The sequence below is a fragment of the Schistocerca nitens genome, chromosome 2 (assembly GCF_023898315.1).
Source record: "Schistocerca nitens isolate TAMUIC-IGC-003100 chromosome 2, iqSchNite1.1, whole genome shotgun sequence".
In the NCBI taxonomy this organism is placed as follows: domain Eukaryota; kingdom Metazoa; phylum Arthropoda; class Insecta; order Orthoptera; family Acrididae; genus Schistocerca; species Schistocerca nitens.
The window spans coordinates 392,356,535-392,381,394 of record NC_064615.1 but is presented as its reverse complement, the minus strand read 5'-3'; the positions used below and the strand labels follow the sequence as shown (position 1 = coordinate 392,381,394).

Genomic DNA, 24,860 nt, shown 5'->3' with positions numbered 1-24,860 from the left:
GCTTAATAAATTCTTTGTACAAGTATAAGGACACTCATAACCTGTAACTATCAGCTCGCAGAATTAAAAGCTTCTTGCCTAGATTTATTCCAGTGGAAGTTATAGTAAGAACAATGGCGTGATTATAGTTTCAATAGAGCAGATAAGTTTGTAGAGTCGATGCTATGCGTCCTGGAGAGTCTGGTGGAAGTCACTGAAACCTTAAATAGTCTTTATTCTTCACACGTTAGGTCAACCAAAGTCTGCCTTGTGCAACGACACTATCTTAATGAGAAATGGTTGGTAGTGCCACAAATTTCCGTAACTCAAGAGAATAACTGGACTCCTGTAATAGTCGTGACCACGAGCAGACTCGTCCATCAAAGCAGTTAACCTAAGCGGCACCGTAATGCTCCTCGCGTGAAATCAAGGAATCTTTGAAAATGGAAACATATCTTCTGTTTCAGAATCTTCTACTATATTCTCCAGAAAATATTTTCCTACTGCAGTCACTATTATGACTTGAACTTTTGTAGGATAAGAATTTATGTAATGGCGGCCTTTAAAGTGTTGTTGTTGTTGTGGTCTTCAGTCCTGAGACTGGTTTGATGCAGCTCTCCATGCTACTCTATCCTGTGCAAGCTTCTTCATCTCCCAGTACCTACTGCAACCTACATCAGTCTAAATCTGCTTAGTGTATTGATCTCTTGGTCTCCCTCTACGATTTTTACCCTCCACGCTGCCCTCCAATGCTAAATTTGTGATCCCTTGATGCCTCAAAACATGTCCTACCAACCGATCCCTTCTTCTAGTCAAGTTGTGCCACAAACTTCTCTTCTCCGCAATCCTATTCAATACTTCCTCATTAGTTACGTGATCTACCCACCTTATCTTCGGCATTCTTCTGTAGCACCACATTTCGAAAGCTTCTATTCTCTTCTTGTCCAAGCTGGTTATCGTCCATGTTTCACTTCCATACATGGCTACACTCCATACAAATACTTTCAGAAACGACTTCCTGAAACTTAAATATATACTCGATGTTAACAAATTTCTCTTCTTCAGAAACGATTTCCTTGCCATTGCCAGTCTACATTTTATATCCTCTCTACTTCGACCATCATCAGCTATTTTGCTCCCTAAATAGCAAAACTCCTTTACTACTTTAAGTGTCTCATTTCCTAATCTTCAGCATCACCCGATTTAATTTGACTACATTCCATTATCCTCGTTTTGCTTTTGTTGATGTTCATCTTATATCCTCCTTTCAAGACACTGTCCATTCCGTTCAACTGCTCTTCCAAGTCCTTTGCTGTCTCTGACAGAATTACAATGTCATCGGCGAACCTCAAAGTTTTTACGAGGGCCGTTCAGAAAGTAACCTCCGGTTGATTTAAAAAAATACACCAAGTTAAATAAAAATATTTTAATATATACATCTTACAACTACATCTTTGCACTATTTTTCTACATAGTCTCCATAGCGATTGAGGCACTTATCGTATCTCTTCACAAGCTTTGAAATTCCTTCTGCATAAAAATCACCCGCTTGTGCCTGGAGCCAGCCTGTGACCGCATCTTTGAGCTCTTCGTCGTCATCAAACCGCTGTGACCCGAGCCATTTCTTCAAATGCATGAAGAGGTGATAATCACTTGGCGCCAGGTCTGGGCTGTAAGGTGGATGGTTGATAACGTCCCACTTGAAGGACTCAAGAAGGGCCGTTGTTCTGCGAGCAGAGTGAGGACGGGCGTTATCGTGCAAAAAAACGATACCGGAAGTCAGCATACCACGGCGTTTGTTCAGTATAGCCCGTCGTAACTTTTTTATTGTTTCACAGTACACGTCTTGATTAATGGTCGTACCACGTTCCATGAATTCAACCAACAACACCCCTTTGGCATCCCAAAACACCGTTGCCATCAGTTTTCTGGCAGAAAAATCTTGCGAGGCTTTTCTTGGTTTGGTAGGCGAATCTGAATGTGCCCACATCTTTGATTGTTCTTTTGTCTCAGGGTTCACGTACTTAATCCAGGTTTCGTCACCGGTCACGATTCTGTTTAACAATGGTTCTCCTTCGTCCTCATAACGTGACAGAAAGTCTAATGCAGAGGCCATTCTTTGAGTTTTGTGGTGGTCGGTAAGAATTTTGGGCACCCATCGTGCACAGAACTTACGGTAACCCAATCTTGCTGTCACTATCTCGTACAAGAGAGTCTTAGAAATCTGTGGAAAACCAGTAGACAACTCCGACATTGAGAAACGTCGATTTTCACGAACTTTTGCATCAACTGTCTGAACGAGTTCGTCAGTCACCAATGATGGTCTACCACTCCTCTCTTCATCATGAACGTTTTCTCGTCCACTTTTAAATAAACGTACCCATTCACGGACAACTCCTTCACTCATAACTCTTGGTCCGTACACGGCACAAAGCTCACGATGAATAGCTGCTGCAGAATATCCTTTGGCTGTAAAAAACCTTATGACAGCACGCACTTCACATTTGGCGGGGTTTTCTATTGCAGCACACATTTCAAACTGCCACAAAAACTAAACTAGCGCAGGTACGACGTTCACTCGACCACGGCTTGATGCCGACTGACCTGTTGAGTGCACAGATGGCGTCGCTACTCCCCCCCCCCCCCCCACAACCCGCACTGTGACCAATCGGAGGTTACTTTCTGAACCGCCCTCGTACTTCTTCTCCATGAATTTTAATACCTACTCCGAATTTTTCTTTTGCTTCCTTTACTGCTTGCTCAGTATACAGATTGAATAACATCGGGGAGAGGCTACAACCCTGTCTCACTCCTTTCCCAACCACTGCTTCCCTTTCATGCCCCTCGACTCTTATAACTGCCATCTGGTTTCTGTACAAATTGTAAATAGCCTTTCCCTCCCTGTATTTTACCCCTGCCACCTTCAGAATTTGAAAGAGAGTATTCCAGTTAACGTTGTCAAAAGCTTTCTCTAAGTCTACAAATGCTAGAAACGTAGGTTTGCCTTTTCTTAATCTTTCTTCTAAGATACGTCATAAGGTTAGTATTGCCTCACGTGTTCCAACATTTCTACGGAATCCAAACTGATCTTCCCCGAGGTCCGCTTCTACCAGTTTTTCCATTCGTCTGTAAAGCATTCGCGTTAGTATTTTGCAGCTGTGACTTATTAAACTGATAGTTCGGTAATTTTCACATCTGTCAACACCTGCTTTCTTTGGGATTGGAATTATTATATTCTTCTTGAAGTCTGTGGGTATTTCGCCTGTCTCATACATCTTGCTCACCAGATGGTAGAGTTTTGTCATGATTGGCTCTCCCAAGGCCATCAGTAGTTCTAATGGAATGTTGTCTACTCCTGGGGCCTTGTTTCGACTCAGGTCTTTCAGTGCTCTGTCAAACTCTTCACGCAGTATCTTATCTCCCATTTCATCTTCATCTACATCCTCTTCCATTTCCATAATATTGTCCTCAAGTACATCGCCCTTGTATAAACCCTCTACTCGTATATACTCCTTCCACTTTTCTGCCTTCCCTTCTTTGCTTAGAACTGGGTTGCCATCTGAGCTCTTGATACTCATACAAGTGGTTCTCTTCTCTCCAAAGGTCTCTTTAATTTTCCTGTAGGCAGTATCTATCTTACCCCTAGTGAGACAAGCCTCTACATCCTTACATTTGTCCTCTAGCCATCCCTGCTTAGCCATTTTGCACTTCCTGTCGATCTCATTTTTGAGACGTTTGTATTCCTTTTTGTCTGCTTCATTTACTGCATGTTTATATTTTCTCCTTTCATCAATTAAATTCAATATTTCTTCTGTTACCCAAGGATTTCTATTAGCCCTCGTCTTTTTACCTACTTGATCCTCTGCTGCCTTCACTACTTCATCCCTCAGAGCTACCCATTCTTCTTCTACTGTGTTTCTTTCCCTCATTCCTGTCAATTGTTCCCTTATGCTCTCCCTGAAACTCTCTACAACCTCTGGTTCTTTCAGTTTATCCAGGTCCCATCTCCTTAAATTCCCACCTTTTTGCAGTTTCTTCAGTTTCAATCTGCAGTTCATAACCAATAGATTGTGGTCAGAATCCACATCTGCCCCTGGAAATGTCTTACAAGTTAAGACCTGGTTCCTAAATCTCTGTCTTACCATCATATAATCTATCTGATACCTTTTAGTATCTCCAGGATTCTTCCAGGTATACAACCTTCTTTTATGATTCTTGAACCAAGTGTTAGCTATGATTAAGTTACCCTCTGTGCAAAATTCTACAAGGCGGCTTCCTCTTTCATTTCTTCCCCCCAATCCATATTCACCTACCATGTTTCCTTCTCTCCCTTTTCCTACTGACGAATTCCAGTCACCCATGACTATTAAATTTTCGTCTCCCTTCACTACCTGAATAATTTCTTTTATCTCGTCATACATTTCATCAATTTCTTCATCATCTGCAGAGCTGGTTGGCATATAAACTTGTACTACTGTAGTAGACATGGGCTTTGTGTCTATCTTGGCCACAATAATGCGTTCACTATGCTGTTTGTAGTAGCTAACCCGCACTCCTATTTTTTATTCATTATTAAACCTACTCCTGCATTACCCCTATTTGATTTTGTATTTATAACCCTGTAATCACCTGACCAAAAGTCTTGTTCCTCCTGCCACCGAACTTCACTAATTCCCACTATATCTAACTTTAACCTATCCATTTCCCTTTTTAAATTTTCTAACCTACCTGCCCTATTAAGGGATCTGGCATTCCACGCTCCGATCCATAGAATGCCAGTTTTCTTTCTCCTGATAACGACGTCCTCTTGAGTAGTCCCCGCCCGGAGATCCGAATGGGGGACTATTTTACCTCCGGAATATTTTACCCAAGAGGACGCCATCATCATTTAATCATACAGTAAAGCTGCATGCCCTCGGGAAAAATTACGGCCGTAGTTTCCCCTTGCTTTCAACCGTTCGCAGTACCAGCACAGCAAGGCCGTTTTGGTTATTGTTACAAGGCCAGATCAGTCAATCATCCAGACTGTTGCCCCTGCAACTACTGAAAAGGCTACTGCCCCTCTTCAGGAACCACATGTTTGTCTGGCCTCTCAACAGATACCCCTCCGTTGTGGTTGCACCTACGGTACGGCCATCTGTATCACTGAGGCACGCAAGCCTCCCCACCAACGGCAAGGTCCATGGTTCATGGGGGGTGTACCGCCATATAAAGACTCGCTATCAGAAAACTCAACTTTCTCGTACGCTGGTTCGATTACAAGTGGGTGTTAATTATTAGAAATTAGAATTATATTAATACCTTCAGCTGCTGTCTTGCGTTGATATATATCAATGGGGACAGGTGAAAATGTGTGCCCTGACCGAGACTCGAACCCGGGATCTCCTGCTTACATGGTAGACTCTCTATCCATCTGAGCCACCAAGGCGGAGAGGATAGTGTGACTGCAGGGACTATCTCGCACACGCCTTCCGCGAGACCCAATTTCTCACCTTGTATGTCCCCCCACTACATTCGTAGTGTCCAACCCCAACACACTCATTACTCGTGGAAGACATTCTTACCAAGTCCCGTAAAATTTCGGGGAATATGTGTGCATCCGCACAGAAGAAGAAGGTCGTGGTCGGTATTGCCAGAACTATATACTTATATGCCGCGAGTAATGGTTATAATGGCAGGGGCACTACGAATGTAGTGTGTGGACATACAAGGTGAGAATGTGGGTCTCGCGAGAGCCGTGCGCGAGATAGTCCCTGCAGTCACACTATCCTCCCTGCCCTGGTGGCTCAGATGAATAGAGTCTCTGTCATGTAATCAGGAGATCCCGGGTTCGAGTCCCGGTGGGGGCACACATTTTCACCTGTTCCCGTTGATATATATCAACGTCCGTCAGCAGCTGAAGCTATTAATGTAATTCTAATTTCGTTCTAGACGGCTGCAGGTCATCCATGGTGTCTGTTGTTTCGGACATGTTCGAAACAACAGACACCATATCCAAATAAGTTAATTATTAGGGCTGGGCAAACGATACACGAGGTCGAACAGGTTCGAGATTTTCCGATACGCCGCAGCGTTCGATACTGTATCGAGCTTGTTCGATCAATCACGTGACATTTGATTCTCCCAGCGCGAGTAGAAGGAATCCGCAAGAAATTACGAACAAGTCACAACAATAAACTATGACTCCGCTTAAAATTTGACACTTTCGTGGAACACTGGAGGAAACAGTTTAAATTCTATTACTGCACTTATTGTGTTCACTGAACCCAATATAATATTTGTTAATGAGAGACGGTAATGATTTACATAGTACGTTGCAAATGAGCAATTCAGTCCCTGTTAACGTATTACAATAACAGATAAAAACGTTACCAGATTTTAACGAGTTTGAAAACAAGACGGCAACATTCGGATGAACTAATCAAGACAAGTTATTAAGAATTAAATGCCGAACAAGCGTAATAGACCGTAATAAAGTGGCTAATTTTTATCGCGAGAACGAATTACAGCGGCAGTTCCCGTCTTCGGGGTAGTAACCATCAGATGTCACTAGGTCAAAGGACGAAATGTTCAGAATTGGACAGAATCGTGACTGCAATCTTTTATTTATTTATTAGTTGCCGTTGTTACGCATGACCTGCACACCAGAAGATATTTCAGACCGAGTTTCACAATTGCTTTTATTATTAAAATCCATAGGTAATTAAAAACGCTAAGACAGGTCATTGCGATAGTACCAACGAAAGTCACTAGATCGTAGGTCAGTCAAATGATGAAGTGGAGCCCTAGATTTCCCGAACTGTGACTTAAACTGTTCGAACAATTCGATTCGTGTTATAGGGAGTGTTATAGGGAGTGTTATAGGGCCACTAACATTTACGATTTGATGATGATGACGATGATGTGTGGTTTGTGGGGCATCAACTCCGCGGTTATCAGCTCTACTGATTACTAGCTTCAGATGAACATAGGTAAAAAACAAAGAGTAGTTACGAATGACTCAGAGCGCTGTAGGCGCTCGCAGACGAATACTGCTGCTTGTTGGTTGTAATGAATTAATGACCTTTTGAATTTCTTCTCGCACAGTTGATAAAGTGTGAACGATTTTCAGTACTACACACTGAATGTAAAGAGAACCAGGTAGCGTTTTAGGTGACCAGGATCGCTCAGTGGCAATGACGTTGCTACCAGTAGGGTGTAAGCAATTTTAATATAATAATGCCCCCAGTCAGAAGGCGGTTTGATGGAGCTTCGCACTGCAGTTTAATGAAAACGCACTAGTATCGGATCAGATTTGTGACTGGATTAACGACTTCCTTGCAGACAGAACACGTCGGAATAAAATCGGCAGATTTAAAGGTTATTTCGGGGCAATAACAAGGGAGTGTTATAGGGCCACTAACATTTACGATTTGATGATGATGACGATGATGTGGGGTTTGCGGGGCCTCAACTGCGCGGTTATCAGCGACAGTACAAATTCCCAAATTTACACAGTCCAATCTCGCCACTTTCACGAGTAGTGTTGAAATGATGACAACACAAACACCCAGTCTCCGAGCAGAGAAAATCCCCGACCCGGCAGGGAATCGAACACTGGACCCCGTGATCCAGATGCAGCAACGCTAACTAGTAGACCACAAGCTGCGGACTATTTACGATTTGTATTAATGATCTAGTGTTAACGTCGAAAGCTCCATGAGGCAGTTTGCAGACGATGAGGTTGTCCACAAGAAGGCAGCAACACCACAAGACTGTAGCGAACTGCAGGAAAACCTGTAGAATGTTGCTGAATGGTGGAGATGAAAGTGTACGACTGTAGGTTACACACCAGTTTTCTGTGCTGCTTGATGCAGTTTTTGGAAAGGGAATACGTATGGAGCGAACATGTTTTCAATCATTTTGATAACCACCTAACCTGTTTCCACCCTCGCCTTGTCCCTAAATAACACCTGTAAGGGTGAATGTATGAGCAAATGAGATTTCATATATATCGGCGGTGAGGCAGCGAGTTCTTTTTTCTTCATTTAGAGTTGGCAACTTTTTAGAGCTCCTCCAATGATATCTGGAAAATTACCTCTCGTTTTCGTCCGTACATTTGGCTAGAGCTCCGTAGTCACCCTGCGGAAAGAAAAGTATTCGTGCGGCAATGGCTATTAGCCAGCGAGTTTTTAAGTCGCTCAAGGAATCGTCGACGATCTGTGAGTATGTCTTGTTCTCTGGGACATAGCTTGGTATGATTTCATTTGCGTTAGCCAGATTTAATGGTTATTTTTGCTAGGTAATCATTCAGCTACTTCAGCGATGCGTGTAGGATATGTTTATAATTTATTTACGGCGTAATTCCAATGCATTCACTGTGAAGTGAACGAACTTAACGTTGCCTTTTGTTCTAACCAGACATAGTCACATGAATTCAACACTTATGCCTGCAAATATAAATTGCCTTGTATGCCTTTGAGAATTAATCTCTCAACCTGAGAGCATCATATTTTCGTAGACGAAACATTTTAAATTTAATTTCTGGGATGCAAGTGAGTTTGTAGTTTTGAGTGATGAATTTCAGTGTCATACCAGTTTCTGGAAAAGTCTGTAATTGTTGTATAATCGCCTTCAGTGGTCTGCCCATAGTTCTCATGTATGTTTCCATTAATTTTATTGCAGACTTCGCACTCGTTTACCATGTTTTAGCGCGTCCAGCTTTGTGTCCTGCTATCGCACCTTCAATGGAAATAACTGTTTCGTGGCAATAGACAGTACCAATGAGTAGGTGAAAGTATTCTACGAACTTCTATTTGCGTGGTGGCCACCCAGTTAAAATGAAACTACTGAATTTATTAAATTTTGTGGGAAAGCTTTGATGTCGAATTCATCCTCTTGTAATCCACCCTTATCTTTGGTCAGCTTTGAACATGGCTGACGTTTGCAGCAACCGTATACACAAATTTGGTGTGGTGTGGTGTCAGTCTCCTCACACCACACCGGTGTCACTCATGTTTTAATGTTTGACTTTTTGAAGAACATTATGTCTTATATTTTAATGTATGACTTGAGCAACTCAGCTCTCAAATCACTGTACATCTTTGACGATATGTTCTTCATGTAATTACCTTACCTTCTGATGAAGTCACCCTTAGAGGTGACGAAACCTGGTCAAGGTACATAGAAAACCTATGCAACCGGTTGGCAGATTTTTACATATTTTCCAAGAATTATCTTTGGTCTGTGTGATTTTATTGAATTGGAAAATGGCCATATAATCAGAGAGCCTCTATGGATGTTCGACTGCCTGTATGAAAAGAGAGTTAGTCTCCCTTTCTGAAGTTTTCATAGTTTTCTGAACTACTTCCCAGCTAGTCGCTCCTACTGAGTCTTGACAGAGTTAATCATTATACGTCTCAAGGGGGCTATTTTTTGTGTAATAATTCATTCGTTTAATGTTTGATGTGTTTTGCGTGATTATTCAAGTTATCATAAAAATTCCCATTTTTACCGAAATTTGTTTGCAAATGTTCAGATCCGTAACTCACATTTCCATGTCATACGAAATCCTCAGATTAGTCAACAATTCAGATCTTTCTGGAGACTATGTGATGGGTTATAAAACTTCCCCTACTCTGAATAGAACAGATTGTTTGATGCGTTTTCCATCTCAGTGTGCCTGTACCGTTCCCGTAGCAGCCCTCTATTGTAATATTCAAATCCAGTGTTCAGTGTATGCTCCTAGGAACAGCCGACATTGCACACAGGGCAGACGATTTTGGTACGCAAGAAATCAGTAAACTACAAATTTCCCCTTTTTGTTATACGAGGTTAATAGAAAGTTCATGGTTATATGGCTAATGGAATGGCAAATTCGGTTATTAAAATGGGAACAGAATAAAATTGGAGTAGAGAGGTAAACTATATGAATTATGTCATGTCGCTGAGTTTTATTTAAGAAACTGACTTTAAGTTTTATTAATAAAAAAGGATTTTGTTTAGTTATTATTATTATTTCGTCACGTGTAAGTGTTAGTTCATTCAGTTTCTCATCATTTATCAGTTGCTGATTTAATTAGCAGGTAATGCGTGAGTTCGGTGGATTTTGAATAGCTGACAAAATTTCAGAGAATTTCCAGATGTCACTGCGCTGGTCAGCGAAGATCTCGCCGTTAGCTGCAACGCCGCTAAATAATATACCATCGCCTGAAACTTGGTATTGTATTTCCTCTCGCACACACAATCTTCGGGGCCTGTACCAGTACAATTACAGTACTCAATTAACTCGTGGATGTCCTAACCGGATACTTAGATTTCCATAAAATAACAACGGGCTATGAATTCTACCGATGCAATGGCCGTGATTGCGGATTCGCTGGGAAACATCGAGAAATAAGTCGGAAAATCTTCTTCTTCTTCTTCTTCTTCTTCTTTATCGTCGCCTTGTCCCACGTTACGTAGGGTCGGCGTTGCTCTTCTGGATCCTTCTCCTCCATAGTACTCTATCCATTGCCTCTTCCTTCTTCCATCCTTTCTCCCTTAGATCCCCAGATATCCTTCCACCTCATCTTCGGTCTTCCTCTCCTTCTTGCTCCTTCAATCTTTATGTCTTCAACTCTGTTTCCAATATACTCTTCCCCTTTTCTCTGTGTCTGTACCACCTTAGTTTGCTCTCTTGTATCTTTTACCCCATGGATCCCACTTTCACAGCTTCTCTAACAAATTCATTTCTAATCCTGTCCTTCCTTATTACCACACACATCCACCTCAGCATCCTAATTTCCGCGACTTCCATCTTACTTTCCTGGGCTACTGTGATTGGCCATGTCTCTGCCCCGTAGATCATAGCAGGCCTTATCACCGACTTGTACACTTTCCCTTTCAACCCAGTGCTCACCTCCTTGTCACACAACACTCCACTCATTTTCCTCCAGTTGTTCCAACCGCAATTTATTCAGTGTTGTATCTCACTTTCCAGTCCTCCGTCCCTCTGTATGTACGATCCCAGGTATTTAAATTTGCAGACTGATTTCAGCTCATCATCCTGGATCTTGCAAGACCTCATCTGCACATCCTTCAGTGCTAAATATTCTGACTTTGTCCTGCTAATTTTCGTCCCTCTTTCTTCTAGTGCCTTCCTCCAATCCTCCAGCTTTTTCTCAAGTCTGTCGATGCTCTGCTCACAAAGAACCACATCATCCGCAAACATCATATTCCACGGCGCTTCCTTCTTCACATCTTTCACCAGCACACCCATAATCAGGTCAAAGAGGTAGGGACTAAGCGCAGACCCTTGATGTAACCCTACTTTTACCGGAAACTCCTTTGTCATGCCCACACTACTTCTCACTTGTGTCATTGCTCCTGTGCACATTTCCTTCACTACCCTCACATACTTCTCTGGCACGCACTGCTCTCTCATGCTTCTCCACATTTCCTCCCTTGGGACTCTGTCATATACTTCCTCCAAATCAATGAAAGCCATATGTATATCGGCTTGTAGCTCCCAGTGTCTCTCCACTATCCGCCTTAAAGCATGTATTGCATCAGTCGTTCCTCTTCCAGGCATGAACGCAAACTGTTCTTCACACACCAAAGTCTCCTTGCGTAATCTTGCTTCTATAACTCTTTCCCAAATTTTCATTGTGTGTTCCATCAGTTTAATACCTCTATAGTTACTGCAGTCCTGCACATCACCTTTCCCCTTAAATATTGGGATTAGTACACTAGTTCTCCATTCGTCTGGCATCTCCTCCTGCCGCCAAATCTTCTTCATTAAATCCCAAAGGAGCTCAATTCCCTTTTTACCGAGACACTTCCATACCTCAACGGGGATCTGGTCTGGGCCAACTGCCTTCCCATTTTTCATCTTTTCAACTGCCTGTTCGACTTCATCTCTACTTATATCCATCGTTAACCCTTCGTTTGCCCCTCCTTCCTCAGTTTTCACTCTTACATTTTCTTCATCCAGCAATTTCTCAAAATAATTCAATCACCTTTGGATTATTTTTCCATGGTCATGAAGAATTATTCCTGTTTCATCTTTCATTTGTTTTATTGCTGTTAAATACTTAGAAGCTTTAGCTCTTGATTTGCCTATCCGTATCAGTTGTCTCATATCCTGATTTTTCTGTAGTTGTTCGTATGCCTCCCTTACTGACTCAGCTTTAGCTTTAGCCACGGCTCGTTTTGCCTCCTTCTTTGCACTTTTGTATGCTTGCCCATCCTCAGCACTTCCGGACATATCCCACTTCCTCTTAGCGTCTTTTTTTTCCTTCACAACCTTCTGCACCTCTTCATTCCACCACCATGCTTCCTTATCTTTTGGCACCCCTCTCCCAGATGTTAACCCAAACACTTCCTCCCCGGTCTTCCTTATAACAGCACTATTTATTTTCCATCACTCCTGCACACTCTCTGCCAATTTTACCTTTCCCAGTACTTTTTCACTAAATTCCTTTCTCAAATTTTTATCCTTTAATCTCCACCACTTAATTTTCCTTTCACATTGATTTATGTGCCTCTGTCTTTTACATACTTTCATCTCACAATCCAATACAATCAACTTATTTTGCGTTGCCGTTCCTTCACCGTATATGACCTTAGTATTTCGCACCTCCCCACTATTTTTCCTTCTACGTAATATGTAATCAATTTGGCTTTTATTTTCGCCACTCCTGTATGTTATTAGATTTTCTCTTTTTCTTTGGAAGTAGGTATTAGTAATCACTAGATCAAAAGCCACTGCAAACTCCATTATCTTTTTTCTTTCCTCATTTCTCTCGCCATACCCCGATCCTCCATGCCACCTCTCTTCTCCACCTTTCCTTCCGCCAACATGACCATTTAGATCCCCTCCCACTATCACTCTTTCATTCTCTGGTATTCCGACCATTACTCCATCCAAATCTCTCCAAAATTTTTCCTTCTCGTCCTCCGAACATCCCGCCTGGGTTGCATAGGCTGTCAACACTGTTACCATTTCTCCGCCAAACATCATCTTAACATACATGATCCTATCATTCACTCTGCTGACTTCACATATCTCTTCTTGAAGCTCTCTGTGCAAAATAACTCCAACTCCATTTCTTGATTCCGGGCTTGTACTACTATAAAGTAGCTTATAGCCTTCAGCTAAGATCTTTGCCTTATTGCCCTTCCATCTTGTCTCTTGCACACACAAAGTCTTTATCTTCCTCCTCTGCATCATGTCTACTATCTCTCTTTCCTTTCCCGTCGTCGTTCCCACGTTTAGAGTTCCCACTGATCTTGAATACCTTTGGATCCTTCGCAAAACGCCTCCCCCGGAGATCCGAATGGGAGGCTATTACTCCGGAACATTTATCTTGAGAAGCATCCATCATTCATCTTGTTTTGGCAATGTTTTTACAGCCGGATGCCCTTCCTGCCGTCAACCCCCTTCCCTTGTTAGAGGGGCGGAGGCTTGCTAGTTTTGGTCCGCCCTGGGTATTTTATTTACCCAGTACCCACCATATCTGTTGAGCATTCCCCTATCCGCCACCCGGAGAGGCGCCCGATGGGAGACTAGCAACTCCACACGGGAAATCAATGTCGGAAAATCCTGTGGCAATATTCAGTGTGCACAACTCAGGTCAGTCACTTTTGGATAAATAAAAGATGCCATGTACCTTAAACTTCTCCTGTCCTGTTTTCTGGAAAGTATTATACTTCTTTAAATCAAAATAACATTAACCGGACACTATTTATATCGAAAATTTGACTCTGAATGAATACAAGTCGTAAAGGCAGCCAAGAATAACATAAATTGCTTTTAATCATTATAAACGTCCGTGGTCATTAAATCTCCAAACCACTGTAAATAACAATCGTGCGTTATTTATAAGATTTGGGTAACACTCATCTCACACTACTTTATGAAAATGTGAAATCATTTTGACAATCGCTGCGGCAATATCGACAATCAATGAGGCACGCGCCATATTCATTTTGGCATATTTAGTTGTTTTATATTATAACTTGCAGTATGCCGTTTCAAGGCAACGGCGCATTGAAGACGTATCACAAACGAGTCAACCTTATCATTAAAAGTCAGGTAATAACCATCAACGGCACAAGGGTGCAAGAAATATTGTGATAATAGAGACATGAAAAAATATGAAATGAGTAAGTCGTAGCATAAAGGAAAATCTCGTGGTTAACTGAGCTGAAGGATGTAGGTTCGTATCCTGCTACATGCTAATATTTTTTTAATCTTAGCGTTATTTACACGTTCTGGGACTTTCTTGTCAATCTAATACGTGTATGTTCTCTAATATTCGTTGTTATTTAAAGTTTCCGTCTAATTAGAGAATGAATGATGAAATAAATATTGGCCGTTTAGTTCTGAATATGTGGCGATTTCCGAGTGTGTGGTTAGGCAAGAACCTAAGAGGACAGCTTAAATTCTTGTGAGTGAAATGAGGAGAAATACCATTCATATTCTTTCTTGTCACAAATATATCGCGGGTAACACACATCTCGAAAGATTTTTTGCAAACCAATGGCGCTTTCGGTTAGTATATTTGTGACGCTAACAGCATTTGTGAACTGTTTGCGAGAGAGGCTCGCATCAAACGCTAATGAAAGTCGAAAGCAATCGCTGCAGTTGTCGATGTTGCGTGATTTCAAAATGACTGCACTTTCGCAGAAAATGTTGTGAAATGAGTGTTACCCACGAAATTTGCTACCCAAGGAGAAGCGTAATGGTCATAGAACATGTACCACACTCTCACAGTCATAAAAAAAGCTTTTCGTCTTACATTTGATGAAGTACGGTAAAAGAGAAAGTCCTTTACCTCGTATTTTTATGCGTGAAGCTTACATAATTTCTTTTAATAAAACGATTCGCACAAACACACCATGTTATAGTGTAGTAGGGTCTTACTTGGCAGTGCCTATCCGGATTAGTAGAAATCAAAAACGAGTACATAGTTTTAAAAAGGGACTGGCAGTTGGTCCTGAATGTAAATAAGCGTAGCGCGTTGCACGGAAAAAGTCGAAGAAATCTACTACTGTACAATTACACTACTAGTGACGAATCACCGTAAAATAGGTAGCAGTAACAGCCCGAAGCGATCTGAATTTGAATGCCAGACTGAGATTCATCGAAAGAATCTTATTGAAATGCAGTTCATCCACAAAAGAGGTGATTTACAGAACGCTTCGTTTACTGATTCCTGAGCATTGTTCGTCAGTTTGGGATCCCTACCAGGTTGGATTAATAGAAGAGGTAAGATGCAAAGACGAGAGGAGCGTCTCGTCGCGCGACAGTAATCGGCGCGAGAGCATTACTGAGATGCTTAACTAACTCCAGTAGTGGACGCTACCAGAGAAATACTGCGCTGACCGAAGAGGATTACCATTGAAACTCCGACAGATACGTCCCGCGAAGAGTCGGGTAATGTAATACTTTCTCCCACACAACTTTCGCGGAACGACCACAACAAGAAAATCCGAGAAATTAGAGCTAATACGGTGGTTTACTGTCTCTCATTCATTCCCCGCGCCGTTCACAAATGGAACAGGGAAGGGGGAAATACACTACTGACCATTAAAATTGCTACACCAAGAAGAAATGCAGATGATAAACGGGTATTCATTGGACAAATATAGCCGGCTGGGATGGCCGAGCGGTTCTAGGCGCTACAATCTGGAACCGCGCGACCGCTACGGTCGCAGGTTCGAATCCTGCCTCGGGCATGGATGTGTGTGATGTCCTTAGGTTAGTTAGGTTTAGGTAGTTCTAAGTTCTAGGGGACTTATGACCACAGCAGTTGAGTCCCATAGTGCTCAGAGCCATTTGAACCATTTTTTTGGACAAATATATTATACTAGAACTGACATGTGATTACATTTTCAAGCAATTTGGGTGCATAGATCCTGAAACATCAGTACCCACAACAACCACCTCTGGCCGTAATAACGGCCTTGATACGCCTGGGCATTGAGTCAAACAGAGCTTGGATGGCGTGTGCAGGTACAGCTGCCCATGCAGCTACAACACAATACCACAGTTTATCAAGAGTAGTGACTGGCGTATTGTGACGAGCCAGTTGTTCGGCCACCATTGTCTAGACCTTTTCAATTGGTGAGAGATCTGGAGAATGTGCTGGCCAGGGCAGCAGTCGAACATTTTCTGTATCCAGAAAGGCCAGTACAGGACCTGCAACATGCGGTCGTGCATTATCCTGTTGAAATGTATGGTTTCGCAGGGATCGAATGAAGGGTGAAGCCACGGGTCGTAACACATCTGAAATGTAACGTCCACAGTTAAAAGTGCCGTCAATGCGAACAAGAGGTGACCGAGACGTGTAACCAATGGCACCCCATACCATCACGGCGGGTGATACGCCAGTATGGCGATGACGAATACATGCTTCCAATGCGCGTTCACCGCGATGTCGAGAACACGGATGCGACCATCATGATGGTGTAAACAGAACCTGGATTCATCCGAAAATATGACGTTTTGCCATTCTTGCACCCAGGTTCGTCGTTGAGTACAGCATCGCAGGCGCTCCTGTCTGTGATGCAGCGTCAAGGGTAACCGCAGCCGTGGTCTCCGAGCTGAAAGTCCATGCTGCTGCAAACGTCGTCGAACTGTTCGTGCAGATGGTTGTTGTCTTTCAAACATCCCCATGTGTTGACTCAGGGATCGAGACGTGGCTGCACGATCCGTTGCAGACATGCGGATAAGATGCCTGTCATCTCGACTGCTAGTGATACGAGGCCGTTGGGATCCAGCACGGCGTTCCGTATTACCCTCCTGAACCCACCGATTCCATATTCTGCTAACAGTCATTGGATCTCGACCAACGCGAGCAGCAATGTCGTGATACGATTAACCGCAATCGTGATAGGCTACAATTCGACCTTTATCAAAGTCGGAAACGTGATGGTACGCATTTCTCCTCCTTACACGAGGCATCACGACAACATTTCACCATGCAATTTCGCGTCTGTAGCACGTCATCTTCGTGGTGTAGCAATTTTAATGGCCAGTAGTGTAGTTAGTGGTATCAGAAGTAACCTCCTCCCCACAACCTAACATGGCTTTTGGGGCTTGGATGTAGTTCTAGGCTGGTTCAAAGAGAAGAAGGGCGAAATAAAGGACGTTTGCACCTTTCTTTGTGTCCAAGATGACCATTTATGAATACGGTCCTTAATGGCAAAAAAAGGCTTTCTCTGTATCCTCATCCAACATCTATCGACGAGTTAGAACATAGAACATTTTCTTTGAGAGAAATGGTACGAAATTTAGTTAACTACCATGCAGGATTTATAACCACAGACCCCTCGATTACTAAGGCTACTGTTGGCTCCAAAAGTGTCTGTACATTGTGTTCCATGGGTGTTTACGCTATTTGCCCAACCTTTGTAGCACTAGTCTCGTATTCAGAAGGAGCAGGGTTGAAATCCCCGTCCGACCAGGCACCTTTAGGTTTTCGACTAACGCGAGTGCCTAAGCACAGTCGTGTTCATCTATTCGCCAAAGGCTCTGAGTTCCTGAACAGAATATGAACACGACCAATGTGCCATTTTTACTAAAGAGCATAGATTATCTTGAGGGAAATTAATGGGATGATACTAACTCTTCCGTTTCAGTATCATAAACAAACGTCAAACTACACCATCTTCACATAATAAAGTCTAATCACGGCCTCTTAGGGAATCATTCACAAGTTGGCGTTTTCCAAGAACCTTCAGACATAAATTATTAAAGCTCTGTGGTCATTCAAGTGGTTCTCAGTATTCGTAGGTTTTGTGAAATATAATCGTCATAATGCTGTGAAAAATAGCCCTCGTAATGCTTGTGTATTAAACTATAGTCAGCTAATATTATAGTTACTCGTGGTGGAAGGAGAATGGCTGTACTGAGTAGTGGAATTTGTGTGGGATCAAAAGGCTAAATTTCCTTTGGTAGTCGTAACATTCCTAATTCAGTATTTGATGCTAATCTTCTTCTAAAGAAAGCTCAGATGAAAGATACAAATAGTAAAAGTTCAGATTCAAGAAACAATATTATCCCTGAATGCAATCCATTTGATATCAAATTTAATAGTACAGGCAACAGTATCATCTACGCGATAATTTGAAGTAAATGTATCAGTGTCGTTTAACCGGAAACCGGCGCTTGTGCTACGAATGTGACATTCATTAGGTGAATATGTATCACCTGAAACAGATAGTAGTCGCTTAACACCAGTTGGCATTAAACTGAAAAGTTTGTGCCGTTGGTGATGTTTCGTGTTTACTTCTCTTTATATAGTTTCAGTCATTCCTGTAGATGTGAGCCGCGCGGGATTAGCCGAGCGGTCTGAGCACTGCAGTGATGGACTGTGCGGTTGGTCCCGGCGGAGGTTCGAGTCCTCCCTCGTGCATGAGTGTGTCTGTTTGTCCTTAGGATAAATTAGGTTAAGAAGTGTGTAAGTTTAGGGACTGATGACCTTAGCAGTTAAGTCCCATAAGATTTCACACATTTTTTTTTTTTTTTTGTTGATGTGATGGGTGAAGAAATAAGCAATTTTTGTGATTCGTGGATTCATATGGTATGAATCCTGTTTATCTCTAGTGTTTCACTGGAACTTGGAGATACAATACGTGCCCAAAGGCTTATGAATAACCACTGTTGTTCGTTTGCGTCTAGCTTGTGACTAATAGCACGTCGTTAAGCTACTACAACAGCGTTTAATCTCCAGAAAACACCGTCTGCCAAAATTTGCTATACTGCAGACCTAAATTGTTCGTACTCTTCCTAATGCATAATGAACATTTGCTATTACGATTTTGAATAAATTAAACTGACGCGCCACCAGACAGTGTACGTAACTGTAAATATTTTCGACCTGCTTTCGCTGGGCTCTCAAGCCGGTCATTCTTACAGACACACTATGCAACGATCCGTTGGAGTGCCTATTGAAAAGATCAATTTGCGAGTTGGTACCTTAGCAGCGAAAGTAAGCTTTTGGGTAAAATGTTTTCCTAAGCGTATTTTGGCGATCGCAAACCAGGAGACAGCTTAAAAACCTCACGTCCCATTTATTTTCTTACAAATTTGCTGACCCTTACAGCACAAGAGTACAAAAGTATCACTTGCTTCTCACAATTCTAGAAGTATACTCCACGATATATTTGTCACTACAATACCTGTTGTAAGTATGATCGCTTAACGTGATCCAGCAAACCAAAGAGTGGTCGTTATGAAAGGAGTGAAACACTTTAAGTGCCTCAACTTCCGTCGTTTCTCTGGTTACAATCCTTGACTGTTTGCAGCCATAAAGAGACCATCAGAGTCTAACAGAAAGGCATACATCTTTAAAGTGGAAAGAAAATGTCGTCAGGACCACTAAATTCATGCAGTTTGACGCTGCGTATCCCAGTTGATGCATAATGTGCGCTTTTTAAATCGATAGTGTCGCAAATTAGCTTTCTGTCTCCTTCTTATGGCTCTTAATTAACAATAACGATCCTTTTGCAAACCTTTATCATTAGTTATTTAGCTGCGTATTGCCTCTAAGAGTACTTTTTTTCATTAGAGATACAATTTTTGCGGTGACCTGCAGGTGGAAAGTTTACCTATATTGCAATTGGCACTTCAGCGCCGCCACTGCTGTGAAAGTACTCGCACAATCCAAGGACCACCTTGTTGAGGCGATTTTACACCGTTACTACAAGTAACAGCCTGCCAGCCTTAAGGGTCGTGTTATTACAGAACGCAACAGATCAAATAGTACACGATCTAATTGTGACCTTTGGTAATTACTGGTGTCTTGCGACCCATTTAGAATTAGTATCAGAGTGATATTTGAAAACGCATTATCCTGATTATCAACAAGAGTGTTATCTTTGACTGCTGACGTGAACATTAATAGTTAAACTGTACTGACGAGTTGCGGCTATTGGTATACTTTGAAGTGGCTTATTTAAACGCTTACGTACTCAAGAAGAGCCGTGTCGTTAAATAGTCTTATTACAAAAGTGTGTGGAAAAGGACATTAACACCAGAGATAACCTTGTTGTTCAAACATCTATATATGAAGTCTTCGTTTGTTTAACAGTATCGTAAACTTTTCCCTCGAACGTAATTGAAAATTGTATGTCTAAATTGTCTATGAGTCTACGTCTTGTCAACAAAAAGAATCAGCTATGGAGAATCGCACTTAAATAGAAGAAGATATGACTTTTATGAATATTATTTCGGGTTCATCTGAGTCCTGATTATACTACGATTTGCACCTGCGATGCGGCAACACACTGTAACACCAGCAATTATAATAGAAATGAAAGTCCTTATCTATCAATTATTTCGTCACAGGCAGCCTGTCGTTGACGTCAGGAGAGGAGGGACAGCGCAGCTGACATTAAAGCACTTCAAGTTAACCATCAGCTCCTGAATCTACTACCTCCTAGATCCAGCCTCAGTAACCTTGCTGGATATTTACCGGCCTAATGGCCTTGGATCCAAGACGCAGCGACGATAAAATGCCCAATCAAGATGACTCTCTCCATCTCATAAGGCCTCTCCTGAATGCAATAGGTTTTACAGAAGTAGTTTGCTCCTACAGCGAGTATATGGCTACATGCCTCCGACAGCTTTAAAGATAGCTTATGGAATAATAAACACCGCAACTGAATAGCAAATTGTTCCTATTTAAAAAGTAAATTAAGCTGTCCTCAACATAATGTTTGGTTTCAGCAGCACAGTGCTTTACCATGATTTTTCGTAATGGATGTGGTATGCATTCGCCTTCCGTTGGCCTTTAAACTATGCCGCCAAGTTACCAGGAGACCTATAGTGTAGCGTAGACTCTGAACGGCGGCGCAAATTGGTATTGACCTACCAGTCTTAGACGTGAACGAGGCAACAGGCGACGACGGATCTTTTGATTTATAACCGCACGCTTTTCAATACAAGAATTATTCTCTCGATGTTAGGATCGTCAGCCTTTATGGGATTACACAGAGGGGCCCAAAAAAATGTATCCACTGTTTAAAAGACCATCACTCGCAAACTAATTGACAGAATTGTCTCATTTTTGGTGAAAGTGTAGCTTAAAGTCCAACTTAAAGATATCACTGTAGGTGTTCGAAATGGTCACAATTAACATCCTCACACAAACGATTCCGCCGAACTGCAGCACGAACTACTGACTGCAACGTGTTCATCTGGATATTTGCACATGAGTGTACGATGGATTCTCGAAGTTCATCCAATGTGCGTGGCTTTTGTCGATAAACGACGTCCTTTAGTGTTCCCCACACGTAAAAGTCCAGAGGAGTTAGGTCTGCGGAACGTGGTGGATACTCCACAGCACCTCTACGGCCTATCCATCTTCCTGGTAGATTTTCGTCGAGATACGCCCCAATACGATTCTGGTAGTAAGCTGGGGCGCCATCTTGTTGAAAGTAAACTCTTCCGCCTCCACACAAGTCTCGGATGGCAGGTAAAATGGATCTCTGAAGCTTCTGAAGGTCGGTAATTGTGCCGTCGAAGAAGAATGGCACAATCAAGCCTCGGTAAGACAACCCACACCACACATTTACTCCTGGCAAATTCACGGCTTTGTCTACATGGACGTTCGGATTTTCGGCGGCCCAGTAGATGCAATTGTGGCAATTTACTGTACCATTGAGTTTGTACTGTGCCTCATCAGACCACACAATCATCTCTGCAAACTCTTCATCGTTGCGCACCATGGTAGTAAACCACTCGCAGTACTCCATTCTACGTTCTGGGTCAACCTCGTTCATTGCGTGTAGCAATCGTGGGATGTAGCACTTCCACTTTGCTGTCCTCAAAATTCGCCGAACACTTGAACACTTTCACGGACACACTGTCTCACATACTTCTGTGGTGGGCGAGTGAATTGTTGTAACACACGACGGAAGTTAGCTGGATTTTTTACTGTTACAGGTAGTCCAGATCGTTGTTCGTGTACATCTTTAACATAGCCTTCGGCTTCAAATTTGTCTCGAATGCGACGAATCGTTAAACGTGTCGGTGGCTCTGTTTCATACTCATTTCGCCATTGCCGTTGAACCTCATTAATGTTTTCGTACTTAAAGTAACACTTCAAAACTGACTTCCTTTCATCGAATGTAAGCCTTGCGCCAGCCATGTTTACTCGAGTAACTAGGTGCAACTAAGAACAAAACACTATCTGACGACTGTCATCTGATAAAACAAAACAACGCAATACAACGCTTGTGTGGCGACTGCCGGAATTACAAACTATTACACTACCAAAGACGAGACAACTCCGTCAATTAGTTTGCCAGTTACGCACTTTTAAACAGTTGATACATGTTTTTGGACCCCTCTGTATTTGTAAATACTAAGAGCTATAGAATTACTGTACTGATGCTGAATACTGTATTGCTTACTATAATTACAGATTATTGTGCTGATATACAGGGTGTTACAGAAAGGTACGGCCAAACTCTCAGGAAACATTCCTCACATACAAAGAAAGAAAATATGTTATGTGGACATGTGTCCGGAAACGCTTACTTTCCATGTTACAGCTCATTTTATTACTTCTCTTCAAATCACAATAATCATGGAATGGAAACACACAGCAACAGAACGTACCAGCGTGACTTGAAACACTTTGTTACAGGAAATGTTCAAAATGTCCTCCGTTAGCGAGGATACATGCATCCACCCTCCGTCGCATGGAATCCCTGATGCGCTGATCCAGCCCTGGAGAATGGCGTATTGTATCACAGCCGTCCACAATACGAGCACGAAGAGTCTCTACATTTGGTACCGGGGTTGCCTAGACAAGAGCTTTCAAATGCAACCATAAATGAAAGCCAAGAGGGTTGAGGTCAGGAGAGCGTGGAGGCCATGGAATTGGTCCGCCTCTACCAATCCATCGGTCACTGAATCTGTTGTTGAGAAGCGTACGAAGACTTCGACTGAAATGTGCAGGAGCTCCATCGTGCATGAACCACATGTTGTGTCGTACTTGTAAAGGCACATGTTCTAGCAGCACAGGTAGAGTATCCCGTATGAAAGCATGATAACGTGCTCCATTGAGCGTAGGTGGAAAAACATGGGGCCCAATCAAGACATCACCAACAATGCCTGCCCAAACGTTCAAAGAAAATCTGTGTTGATGACGTGATTGCACAATTGCGTGCGGATTCTCGTCAGCCCATAAATGTTGATTGTGAAAATTTACAATTTGATCACGTTGGAATGAAGCCTCATCCGTAAAGAGAACATTTGCACTGAAATGAGGATTGACACATTGTTGGATGAACCATTCGAAGAAGTGTACCCGTGGAGGCCAATCAGCTGCTGATAGTGCCTGCACACGCTGTACATGGTACGGAAACAACTGGTTCTCCCTTAGCACTCTCCATACAGTGACGTGGTCAACGTTACCTTGTACAGCAGCAGCTTCTCTGACGCTGACATTAGGGTTATCGTCAACTGCACGAAGAATTACCTCGTCCATTGCAGGTGTCCTCGTCGTTCTAGGTCTTCCCCAGTCGCGAGTCATAGGCTGGAATGTTCCGTACTCCCTAAGACGCCGATCAATTGCTTCGAACGTCTTCCTGTCGGGACACCTTCGTTCTGGAAATCTTCTCGATACAAACGTACCGCGCCACGGCTATTGCCCCGTGCTAATCCATACGTCAAATGGTCATCTGCCAACTCCGCATTTGTAAAAATTGCACTGACTGCAAAACCACGTTCGTGATGAACACTAAGCTGTTGATGCTACGTACTGATGTGCTTGATACTAGTACTGTAGAGCAATGAGTCGCATGTCAACACAAGCACCGAAGTCAACATTACCTTCCTTCAATTGGGCCAACTGGCGATGAATCGATGAAGTACAGTACATACTGACGAAACTAAAATGAGCTCTAACATGGAAATTAAACGTTTCCGGACACATGTCCACATAACATCTTTTCTTTATTTGTGTGAGAGGAATGTTTCCTGAAAGTTTGGCCGTACCTTTTTGTAACACCCTGTAGATTACTGTGGACTGACCGCAGTCATAAAGCTGTACAGGAGAGGGACAGACATGTTCTGACCATTGTGTGTGTATATGCGGCAGAGCCATGCGAGGAGGCGCCTTGCTGGTGGGGCGCGGAGTGTGAGTCGGTGGAGGGCCGCCCGCTCTGCCGGTGCCCCGAAGACTGCCCGCCGCTGCCCCCCGACGCCGGCCCCGACGCCGCCGCCGACGCCGCCGTCTGCGGCAGCGATGGCGCGACGTACGCCAGCGAGTGCCACCTGCGCGCCAAGGCGTGCGCTAACCGCGACGAGACGCGCGTCAGCCACCCCGGCCCTTGCGGTAAGTTGCATGTCTAAACCGGTGAGCCCTACTTCTGGTCTCTGACACTAAGGAACAGTTACATACACTGATTTGACAATACTCTTAGGATAACGATGTGCGTATAAACTGATGCCGGTAGTAGCGCGTACAGAAGGTACTTAAATGACAATGCATCGGCGGAGCTGTCATTTTCACTCAGGTGATTCATGTGAAAAGCTTTATAACACTACCATCTGCTGCAACTATACCATAACCTCAAAGCTGAAGGCAGTTCGTATAATGAAATTATTCTTATTCAGGTAATTATAGTATGAAGAAGCAGAGCAGTGTTACCCTCTGAGACGAATTTTGTTATATTGACCGTGATGTACCTAACGGAGGTGGCTTAGCGGAAGTGAAAGTCAGAATTGCGTAAATATTCAAACAGTAACAAATAATATTTTACCTAGCTACACTGTTTGAAGAATAAAGAAAACGGTCGCCTGCCTAATTAGGCTAGAGAATGATTAACATTCATGTTTAAGAAAATAGGTATGAGTAACTTCAACGGACAAAAATAACCTATACTTTGCCAAACGTGAG

The 24,860-nt window shown here is 42.7% G+C and overlaps 1 long non-coding RNA gene across 1 annotated transcript in view; it reads left to right on the top strand.

Annotated features, from left to right (window-relative positions):
- LOC126234420 (uncharacterized) overlaps positions 1–24,129 on the top strand; it is a 391,031-nt gene extending 366,902 nt beyond the window's left edge. The window contains exon 5 of the long non-coding RNA XR_007544721.1: positions 24,060–24,129. This is a non-coding gene — a long non-coding RNA (uncharacterized LOC126234420). The remainder of the gene's footprint in view (positions 1–24,059) is intronic.
- The last annotated feature ends 731 nt before the right edge of the window (positions 24,130–24,860 follow it).